The 10,876-nt window shown below is 51.5% G+C and overlaps 1 protein-coding gene across 6 annotated transcripts in view; it reads left to right on the top strand.

Moving 5' to 3' along the window:
• Window positions 1-306: 306 nt before the first annotated feature.
• CD82 (CD82 molecule) overlaps window positions 307-10,876 on the top strand; it is a 48,139-nt gene continuing 37,569 nt past the window's right edge. For 2 of the 6 annotated variants that reach the window (XM_053561299.1, XM_053561296.1), the window contains exons 1-2: window positions 543-741; window positions 862-1,062. The gene's annotated coding sequence lies outside the window, so the exon portion shown is untranslated. Of the gene's footprint in view, window positions 463-542; window positions 742-861; window positions 1,063-10,876 lie in introns of those variants that run through there. The other 4 variants (XM_053561297.1, XM_053561294.1, XM_053561295.1 and 1 more) reach the window with 4 other exon arrangements.

The raw sequence follows: 10,876 nt of genomic DNA, 5'->3' as shown, positions 1-10,876 counted from the left end.
TGTGAGCAGGCAGGGCTTGAGGCGGGCGAGAGGGGCGCGGAGTGCAGTGCCGAGGAGGAGGGTGCAGGGCCGGCCTCATCCTTATGCGACAAGGAAGCAGGCTGGCCAGGCTACAGGACGGAGGGGCAGCGGGCCGGGGGTGGTGGAGCGGGGTCTCACCTCCCGTAGGGTCTGGAGGCGGGGCTGGCCGGGCTGAGCCGGAGGCCTTCGTGGGCGGGGCTCGTCTGGCAGGGCTCCAAGTGCCCTCCCAGAAGGATGGGGGTGGGCCGGAGGGTGGGACTGGACAGCCGAGGGGGCGTGTCCTCTGGAGGGGCGGGGCCTGGCCGTGGCCGCTGCGTTCCCCGACGGCGTCCGGGAGGGGGACGGTGGAGTGACCGAGCTGAGCGCTGCGCAGTTGACTCTGACTGGGGAGCGAGAGGGAGGCTCAGCGTTTGCAGAGCGGAGCGAAAACAGAGCCAACTGGTAAGAAGAGGGGCCGGGGGTCGGGGCTCGGGGGAAGCCCACAGGACTACCAGAAAGAAAGTTGGTTTTTGCCCCCACTTCCACAGCTGGCGCTGCCAGCTTTCTCGGACACAATGAGTGACAGGTCGGGGCAGCTGGTGAGGAGAAGGAACATTAGCCCCTGAGTCCTGAACCCCCAGTTCTGCGGCTCCCTCATGCACTAGCTGTGTGACCCCGGTCCGGTCCGTACCCTCACCTGGGCAGAGCCTCCCCGATTCCAGGAGGAGGAAGTTGAGTCAGGTGAACTCCAAGCAACCATGGCCCTTTCTGACTAAAGGCGGGGAGGGTGAGGCCTGGCAGGTGACAGAGGGCTGCAGTTCAGCCACAGGTGTTCATGCTGCCTAACTCCTCTCCTTGCAGAATGGAACTGAGAGAAACGAGTATCTTTAAAGGTCACACTGGTTTCTCAGATGGGGCTCGAGCCCTCAAGTCTTCAGGAAGGGGAGCTCAAAGCAGGGAAGTTTCTGCTCTCCCTTGATCCCCACCTCTCTCTAATTCTGATAGCTCAACTGAGTCAAGGCCTCTAAGAGATCAAGTTGGAAACTCAGTGGGCTTTTCCAGGTGAGGTGGCCTGAAAGCCTGGGGTGAAGGGGTGGGAATTGGGGCATAGTTCTTATCCTGGTGAAGGGGGAAAAGAAGGGACAACACCAAACCTTGGGCCCAGGGTCAAGCCTTGGGCACAAAGGTCTCTTATGGCATACCCAGGGTCAGTTTTGTGGGCTGGAGGGTTCTGTCCCTGGTGGCTGTGGTGTCCTGTGCTGGGCACCCCAGTAGATGTGCAGGCTAGTGCAGTGGTCAAAGACTTGGGGCTTTGGGACCAAAATGACTTAGGTTCTACTGCCCTTCCAAACTTCGGTTTCCTTATCTGTAAAATGGGGGTAATGACATTATCCAACAATAGTAGCAAGCACTAAATAGAATAATGCGTATATGGTGCTTGCAAGTGCTGGGGACCCAGCAAGGTTTCACTGTGTGACAGCTGCCCTGATGTGGAACAGCAGGTGATGGGGCTGGCTTCCTGGCAAGGGAATAAGACCATTTGGTGGGTAGGGGATGGAGAGCTGGGGCTGGCTGCAGCTCTCTAACCGTGTGAGGGCCAGAAATTGCCACCTGCCAGAAACATCACTTTTGAGGTTTGGGCAGTGTGTCACTTGGGACTGAGAGTGGCTGAGTTTTTTGTAATATTGCATGAGATTATGAGTGTTCAATTAAATAAAGCCAAAAGCTGTTTACTGAGCACCTACCATATACCAGACAGAGCTAAAGGATACAGAGGTGAAGTGCCAGACCTGGCTCTGCCCATATCCTGAGTTGTAAAAATGAGGGCTCCCCCAGGCCCACCATGTCCCTGCTGGGAGAGGATCATTCCCACCCAGGGCTCTGGGACGGATGGGTCTGTGCTGCCCTGGTGGCTGGAACCCAGCTATACCATTGCATGCTTGGCTTGGGTCAAGGGTGATGGGCAGTGTGGGTACCTGTTGTTTGTTTGAGCAGGGTCAGGCACCAAAGAGCACTGAGGGTGCTGCATGTTGGCTCTCTGCAGCTTTAGGGGGAGGGGAACAGATAAGTGGAACTAGCCAGAAAATAGTATGGGACAGTTTGATTGGAGGCTGCGGAGTATGTGAAGGAGACTCTGTGTGTGTGTGTAGGGGAAGTGTTCAGAAGAGAGGAGACACTTGAGAAACCATAGAAGGGGAGATATAAGGAGGATTCCTCCAACTGATGAGACTTAAGCAGGACTTTCTGTTTGAATTCCCAAGTCCTTGTTTGGCTTACATCAGCATAGTGCCACAGACTTTCTGAGTGGCCATAAGATTAGAATTTGGTATAGTGTGGAGGGAGAGGGCCGGGTAGGTGGTGCCTGCGGTGAGGAGGAGGAGATGTTCACTCCAACAATGCCTATCCAGTAAGCCTTCATGGAAAGCCCTCCCCAGCACCACCCATGCCCCACATGATGAATGACGAGTGGCCATACAAGGCCTGAACCCTCAGGTTCCTTTCCTTCTGCGAAGAGGCTTAGGCAAGGATACTAGTGACTCTGAAAGAAGATAAATGAGGAAAGGATTAGAGCAGTCTTGAGGGCCTAACCGATTGGAGGGTCATGGCAGCTAGTTTGAATATGGTATCTTGGGCAGAGGAAAATGCCTAGGCAAAGGCAGAAAGGACAGCCTGCTTAGGGAGACTTGAGAAACCGTTGGGTTGAGGCATCCGGCTGGGACTGGGACTGCAGCAATGTGCAGTGGGAGTAGAGGTGTGATCAACTCACGGAGGACCTTGAATGCCAAGGTGAGAAGTTTGGATTTGATTTCTAGAAAGTGGGAACCCCTGAAGGTCTTTAAGCAGGGAAGTGATCCAACAGAGCCACACTTGAGAAAAGGCCGTCTGTGCCAGATGTGCTGGGGGGAGGATCAGCAGTGATAACGAACCAGTGGCTGTGATGACAGGGAAGAAAGAGTCTAGACAGTTTGGGGGATGTCTGCCACTGGGAATGAAAGAAGGGGCGCCAGCCATGGAGATAGCAAAGGCATCATGGGAGGGATGGGAGGGGATATTCCAGCCTGCTTTTCCTTCCTTTATCCTGTCTAGCCCCTGGTACATGGTACAGAGTAGGGGCTCAGGAAGGTGGCTATATTAGGTAAGGGAGGCACTGGGGAAGGTGATGAGCTCTACAGAGGGTAGAGAGGAGCCACCCACGAAGGGGCGGGGTGGTGTATCTGTGCCCAGTGGCAGGAGTCTGAGCCAGCCGGTAGGTTTGGGAGTAGGGTGGTTAGAAAGAAGTGCCTCCCTGCTCAGCCCAGGGAGGATAGGGGTGAGAGGTTAGCCATGTGCTGTCTCTGGTGGTAGGCGGCCAGTCAGGGCACAAGTTTCCCACAATGAGGGGGGTGGCATTCTGGTTCCTGTGGGTTCCACTGAAGCTTCTGCTATGTGGGGAAGCCCCTTCTCTCTTGAGACCTGGAAGCCCCCACTGGCATCCCCCTTCACTCTGGGGACCTAAGCCCTGTTCCCCCGAGGACTAGATAGTTCCTCCTGGCACACGGCTGAGCAGACTGAAGCCCTGAGTGTTCCTTCAGATTTGGAATATCTGGGGCCAGCTGGCACCCCCCATTTTAACTTGGCCCCCTGCTCCAAACCGTTATAACCCACTTCCTCCGCCCCATGGGAAGCTCAGAGAGGGGCGGTTATGATTTAACCAAGAGCATCAAACGGACAGGAGTTGGTTCTGTGTGAGATGGAAGGGGAGGGAAGAGCCAGGGTTGCTTGGCCTGAGCCCCTCTGTGCAGCAGGACAGGGGTGTGGAGCAGGGGTTTAATCTCAGCAGGAACTGCCCTGCCCACAGCTTCCCCTCCTATAAGCATGGAGCCGAGAGGCTTGGAGGAAAGCCCAGAGGTAAACATGGTCCAGTGGTGTGGGAGGTGCTGTTCCCCTCCTCTTGCTCCTGGCGCTGCCCTGTGAAGTAGGAGCCAACCACAAACCCTGAGCTCAGTAACAGCCCCAGTTGCTGCCTCTCAGGGTCGGCGTGTTCCTGACTCACCCCAGGGATCCTCCTCCACCATGCTTTTCCTAATAGCAGCTGATTCACTCTGTGCTGACATGAAGAGGCAGCTGATGCCTGCATTTTGGTCCTTGGGGTTTGTTCCAACTCTGCTGTTCATGTGCTATGTGATTTTAGACACATTCCTTCTCGGGATTTCCTTCCCTAATTTGCTAATGGGAAACTCTCAAGAGGTTCTGGGACCTTTACCAAGTAGGGCATGTGTGTGAGTGTATACCAAGTGTGCAAGTGCACACACACGCACAACACAGCCTCAACACAAGGGAGCTCGGCAAGCTTTTCAGATAGTACTTGGCCCCACCTACCTGCTCTTCTTCCCTTGTTCCCCTCCTGCAGCACCTTCACCTACGTTCTGCCTACTCCGAGATTAAGGAGGGTACAGCATGACCGTGAAGCACTGGGCCTTAGTGTTGGAATCCTGGCCCTGCCAATTCCTAGCTATGAGCCTCAGTTTTGGAATCTAAATGGGGATAATAATGGTAACTGCTTCATGGGGTGGCATGAGGAGAAACCAAAAACAGTACACGTGAAACACTTAGCACTTTTATACCCAGCACAATAACTGAGAGCCATCATTGTCTTCTTTGGCTGGTCTTTCAAGGCCTGTGCCAGGCTACTTTTCCGGCTCCTAGGGACATTCCCAGAGCACCTGCCTTCTGTACAGGCCTGCTGTGCCTCTCCAACAATGTGTGCATGCCCCAATACGCTCGTCATTTCTGGCCACGTGGTGCTCCCTGGCTCTTCTGGAGGTTGGTGGGCTTTCTTCACTGTGACTCTAGGCTTTCTGAAGGGAAGGGCTGAATGACTTTTCCCAGGCCCCTAATCTTCCCTCTCCCCTCTAGCCCTCTCCCCTGTGCTTGTCTACTCCAAGCCAGCACCTTGCTTTTTGGTCTTGCTGTTTTGTAGTGTACAAACTGTTTCCATGAACCCTGCTGGGCAAGTGCCGCCCCTCTCTCTTTGTGTCTTTGATTCCTGGTAAATGGCTTGGCACACAATAGGCCCTAGGGAAATGATGGCTGAATGACTAAGTGATTCTCCCAGGGGGAAGGGCAGCAGGACCCCACTAGGTGCCAGATATCGGTGACTCCTTGGCAAAGGTGGAGCCAGGCCCCCTGTGGGCCTGTCCGCCCCACTCCTGGAATCTGGATCCAGGGAGATGGAAATGGGCTGCGTGGCTTGGGGTCACTTTAGTTGGAGCTTCCACTTCCCTTGTGAGGTCTGACCTTTACTGTCCTGGGAGAGGAACAACTGTATTTCCTCCAGCCCAGTAAGGGTCCCCTCTGGCCTTCAGTGAACTCTAAGCCAGTCAAGTGACATTCAAGTCAGCAGTTATTTGTGGAAGGTGCCACAACCCTCTGGGCACTGGGGAAGGGGATGGTACTGGTCAGAAAATCCATCTCGAACATCATCCATGCAGACCTCTTGGTGGGCAGTGCTTGCCCCTCTAACATCTTGCCCTGCAGTGGAGGCTTCTGCCCTTTCTTTGGGCTCCACCCTTGACTTTCCTGGAGTCCCAGCTGGGCTATGCCCAGGGAAGTAGAGAAGAAACCCCAAGCAAGGCCACAGACTCTGGAACCAAACTGCCTGAGGATAACCGTACTTCTGCTACTTACCAGCTGAGTGTGACTTTGTGCAAGTGTCTTAACTCCTCTGTGCATCAGTTTCAGCGTCTGTTAAATGGAGACCATTATAGTACTTACCTCATAGGGTTGTTTGAGAACATTTAGGATATTTAGAAAGTATTTAAGATAGGGCTTGGCTCATAGTAAGTGCTATGTATATGTCTGCTGGTTTGGGTAGTTTTCTTAATAAGATGCAGGATATAAGTCTTTGGGAGACAGGATTGCCTGAGGAATAGCTTGATTATGGGTTTCAGGGGACCTGGACTTTGCTCCCAGCTCATCCTTTATCATGTGGTTTTTCGCAAGCTACAGGCCTTCTTGGGCTACAAAACTGTAACTATTATCCTGCACTTGCTATGCTTGGCTTTTGTAAGTGAGGTACATGTGATGCCATGGTGGGCAGTTGCAGGGTTTTATTCAGTGAACGGACTCCTGGGGGCCTAGCCCATCCTACCTGGAGACAGCTTGAGGAAGGAGCTGGACAGATCCCAGCAGTTGCAGACACTGACTAGCTCCCAGAGGACTCTACTCAACAAAGCCAAAATGTAGATGAATATATATAAATATACATGTTGCAATATATAATTATATGGATTAGATTACAGACCTTTATTATCTCTTAACTTTTTCCTATTTTCTGAATCATTGGCAGTGAGCCTGTATTATATTTATGCTCAAGAAAAAAAGAACACACTCATCTAAGCTATAAAAAACTTACCATACGTATTTAAATAAAATGTATTACGCGAACTTGAGATCACATTGAGGTTTTTGTTGTGAATACATCGTATTTTTTCACATTTTTTTCAAAGGTGGGGTGTAGTGTTGGTTTGAAGTGAATATCAAGCTTCAAAAGACTTGAAGGGAGTGTCTTTGGACCCAAGCCTCACACCCTGGTAGACAAGAGTCAGATATGGATGAGAGTGTAATCCGGCTTTCCATGTGGTAGACACACCCTACATGCGAGGTGGTGGTTAGAAAGCTTTCCAGTAGTAGTTGAGCTCAATCTGCTTAATAAACTTTCTGAGCCTCAGTTTCCTCATCTGTAAAATAGGGATAATAATACTCAAGGCAGAGGCTGCCTTGAGGATTAAATGAACTGCCCACATAGAAGATGGAGCTCCAAAAGGAAGCTGACCAGGGAATGTGGCTTTAGATCCAGGACTCACAGGGTTTGCCAACTGTCTACCCTGTAACTGACAGCGTTTATCAGTCTGGCCACAGGCAGTGCTGGGCAGGAGCCAACCTCCCGGCAAGCAGGTCCGGGTGGCAGGAACGGAAAGCAGTTCAGGTGGAAAGCTGCCTGCAGGTGACATAGCACGGCAAGGGGGCGGGGTTCAGTCCAGCACGCCCTGTGTGTCTCCAAGACGAACCAATCAGAGAAGCCACTCCAGACTGCCGGGTGTAGAGTATAGAAGAGGGGCGGAGTGAGGCCTGAGGTGTTTCCCCAGTAGAGGTCCATGGACAGAGAAATAAATGGAGAGGGGAATATGTGTTCCTGCTCATACACACGTACCCCCAGGCCTTTCTAATGATACCTGGTATGCAGTAAGCACTCAGTAAATGTTAACTTGTTGCTGATAATAATAACAATTAATAACTACACAGCTACCATTGGAAAATCAGCTCCCACTCACTGTCTTAGGAGATGGAATATTATAGTGCTGTTGCAATGGGACCTATGAGATGTCAGGTATATAGAGGAAGTAGAAACTTGTGAGGGAGGAGTGATGTGTCTGAGATCATACAGGAAGTGGAGGTCTGGGCCTTTGATCACCTTTGGTCATATAGGCAATTCACCTCCCTGGCCCCTGGCCTCTCTGAACACACAGTGGTAGAGTGGGGCAGGGAGGATGTGTCATCTACTCTAGCACAAGGCCTTTAATATGTATTCAGAAGCCTTCAACCCCTTTCTCTCTGTCTCTCACCATCTCCTGGTAGGGTCAAGCAGCAGGCTTCTCTTCTGCCAGGAGACAGGATAGCATGGTGCCATGGTTTTCAAACTTTGTGCATATCAACAGTCTCTGGGGATTCCTGCAGGTTGCGAGCAGGGAACCACTGGGGTTGTGTCTGCAGCTTGGCGGTTCTTCTGGCCCCTCAGGCATGGATATTGGCCAGACCTAAGTTTTGGCCGGCTCTGCCCTACAGTGTTTGCTCACCCCTGGGCAAGTTTCTCAACCTCTCAGAGCCTTGGGTTTTGTGAGGATTAGATGAGATAATGCTGGTAAAATGCTTAGTGGCAGGCCAGAGAAGAGTGTACCCTCAATAAAAGCCCGAGGCTGATGAGGTGATGATGAACGGAGGCTGCTTCTGCCACTCCTTTGGAGGAAATGACAGGGAGTTGTCCTCTTTGAAGGCTGAGGTCCTTGACCTAGAGTAAGGGAGCTTCCCAAGGCTGCTTGGACCTCTGGGGTCAGCAGGGGCATTAGGCTTCTGTGATCTTGGTCTCCAATCAGACTCTCAGAGCCCAGCCTAGACCTGGGTATACATGACATAGAGATAAGGCAAAAGTTGGGAACTTGTGTCTAGAGTCCCAGGATTTTAGTGTCGTGACCAATTCTATACTTCATTGAATCAACCTACCTACCCAGTCTGACCCAGTGGACAACATTCAGCCTTTTCTTACACACATCAAGGCTTGGAGAGCTCATGATCTTTCATCTCTGGATAGAACTGACTCTTAGAAAATGTGGCCTAGAATTTGATCAAGCCCACACTACCTCAGCTTCTGCTTTTTGATCCTGATCATGCTACATTGAGACCATGTAGAATGTAGACAGTGCCCGGAGGGACCCAATTTTATAGTAGGGAACCCCAGGCCAGCAATTCCGACATAGGAAAGAGATATTTTTAAAAAGCTGCATCTCCATCCAAACCAAGTGGCCACCAAAAAATCCCATTAAGCTTTCTGATCATTGAAAGAAAGAATTTCTGTGGAAAAAATTGGAGGGTAAGGAACAGATGTGCAAGAGGAAATAACTACTCAGAGATAACCACATTGAACAGTTTGGTGTTTTGGCCTTTAAAACATAAGCGCACACTTACAAGATTGGGATTATACCGTATGAACCACTCCCTGTGCTGCCACTTTTGGCTTCACATTGCACAGGGAGGGTTTCTCTGTGTGATTGAATGCTCTTCCCCAGTGCGTTTGTCAGCTCGCAGTATTGCACCCCGTGAATCTACTGTGACCTAGTTAGGCGTTCCCCTGCTATCACATATTTAGGCCCCTTGAATTTTTCGTTAGTATCCACGTTGCTATGGTGATCACTTTGTCCATGTACATATTTTGTGTTCAAGTCAAATAAGCTCCAAGAGTGAATTCCTAGAAGTGGCTTTCCAGTTTGGTAGGTTTTAAACTCAAGGTGTGAGGACCAGAATCTCCCACCATAACCTGGCCCCCAATTTAGCTCTAGCCCCACTGCAGGGGAAGAGTGCTATCTTTCCCATGTGCTATTTGGCAAATCCTCAGAAGGAAGGGAGCAGGTTTTTAGGGCGTGTGTCCATAAAAGACATAAATGGGAATGGACAGAGACAGACAGATGTGGGGGAGGTTTTTCTCTTCAATTACAGTCTGACTTTCGACCCCCTTCCCCTCTCCTCTCTGGGAGCCTACAGTGTCATTAACTAGTCATGGGCTCTCTTTACTATTTAATGACCTTGCTCCACAGTGACTCCTTCTTCCCCAACAGCCTTCTGGAAACCAGGGAGAGGGAACATGAGCTGGTGGGGGGAAGTTTCTATGGAACTGGAGGTGGATTGTGCAAGCGGTTCTTCAACTGACACTTGGAGGGTTTCTTAAAGCCCAGATCGCAGGGCCCCACCCCAGGGCTTCTGATTCTGTTGGTCTGGTGTGCAGCCTGAGAATGTGCATTTCTAACATGTTCCCAGGAGACACGGTAGCTGCTGGCCCAGGACCACACTTTGGGATGGGACAGGGTAGGACTTTGTGGTGAGTTTCAGCCCCAGATATTGCTGATAGGAGGGACTTTACCCTGTTTAATACAGGCTCATCTTGTGAGGCCTGAACCCACCTTCCTCCCCACAACCTATCGCCCCACCCAGTATCATCTCTAATATGTGCTTTGTATATATTGGGAACTTCATGTGCAGGAGGGCAAAATGATTGTCACCAATCCCCATTTTACAGAAAGGAGAATCAGCTCTGACAGGTGACCTGCTATCTGCTATGCCCAAGGATGCCCTGCAAGCTGACAAGAGCTCTAATACTGGAAGCCTGGCCCTGTCACACCCCCCACTTGCACTCCACAGTGACGTCTCCTGTGCAGGTCTGGTGTGGAACCAGAGATGACTTCCCTGACCACTGCACCTGCCCCCAGTGAGGGGCTGTGGTGGGGGCAGGTTCCCCCACACCTCCTCTGAGCTAAGGTCTTGCTCTACTTCTTATCTTCCTATTATCTATTCAGTAATGTGATCTTCTTCCAAGGTCTAGTGTTCTCCAGCCAGTTTAAGTTCCCGGTTATAGGTCTGGGCAGGTTTTCTGGGAAGCTGGAAACTTTCTTCTGCCAAGTCTGGGCTCTGCCTGGCGGGCACAGCAGAGGGAAAGGAGTGAACCATCGTCTGTTGAACATCTAATATATATGCCAGGTCCTGCCTTGGGCCCTTTGTAGCCTCCCCTGGAAGAGGTTGTCATCAGTCCCCCATTTTACAGATGAGGAAACTAAGGGTCCGGGAGCTGAAACAACTTGCCCAAGGTCACAGAGCTGGACTTTTAATCCTACACTCTGCAGCTGAGCCTGGGCTGGGATGGCAGCGGATCCTGAATAGGAGGGAGCTGGGATGTGGGAAAGGCAGGGTCTGTCCCACATGCCGTTCATGCAAAGAGGGTCAGCCTGAGGGGCAGAGCTCTTCTGGGATGCATGATCTCACAGCGGGGGGGCCCTGGCCTAGTTAGCAGGAGACCCAGTTCAAATCCTGCTCTGCTGCTGTCTGGCTGTGTGACCATGGGCAAGTCATGCCCTCTCTTGGGGCATCTGAGTCCTCATTTCTCATAATGATCCCTATGCTTTATAGCTGTTGGCAGTGGGAACTTTCTCACGTACTTATCCCCTCAAGCCCTCCAGCACCCTGTAAAATAGGCAGGGAGGGTGTTATTACTAAACTCATTTTCACAGATGATGACAGGGCAGTGAGTGAGTTGCCCAGGATCCAACAGTGAAGTGGGTGCTCAGGCTAGGAC

The sequence above is a fragment of the Nycticebus coucang genome, chromosome 14 (genome assembly GCF_027406575.1).
Source record: "Nycticebus coucang isolate mNycCou1 chromosome 14, mNycCou1.pri, whole genome shotgun sequence".
NCBI lineage: Eukaryota > Metazoa > Chordata > Mammalia > Primates > Lorisidae > Nycticebus > Nycticebus coucang.
The sequence above is the reverse complement of the archived record's forward strand: the minus strand, read 5'-3'. Positions and strand labels throughout refer to the sequence as shown.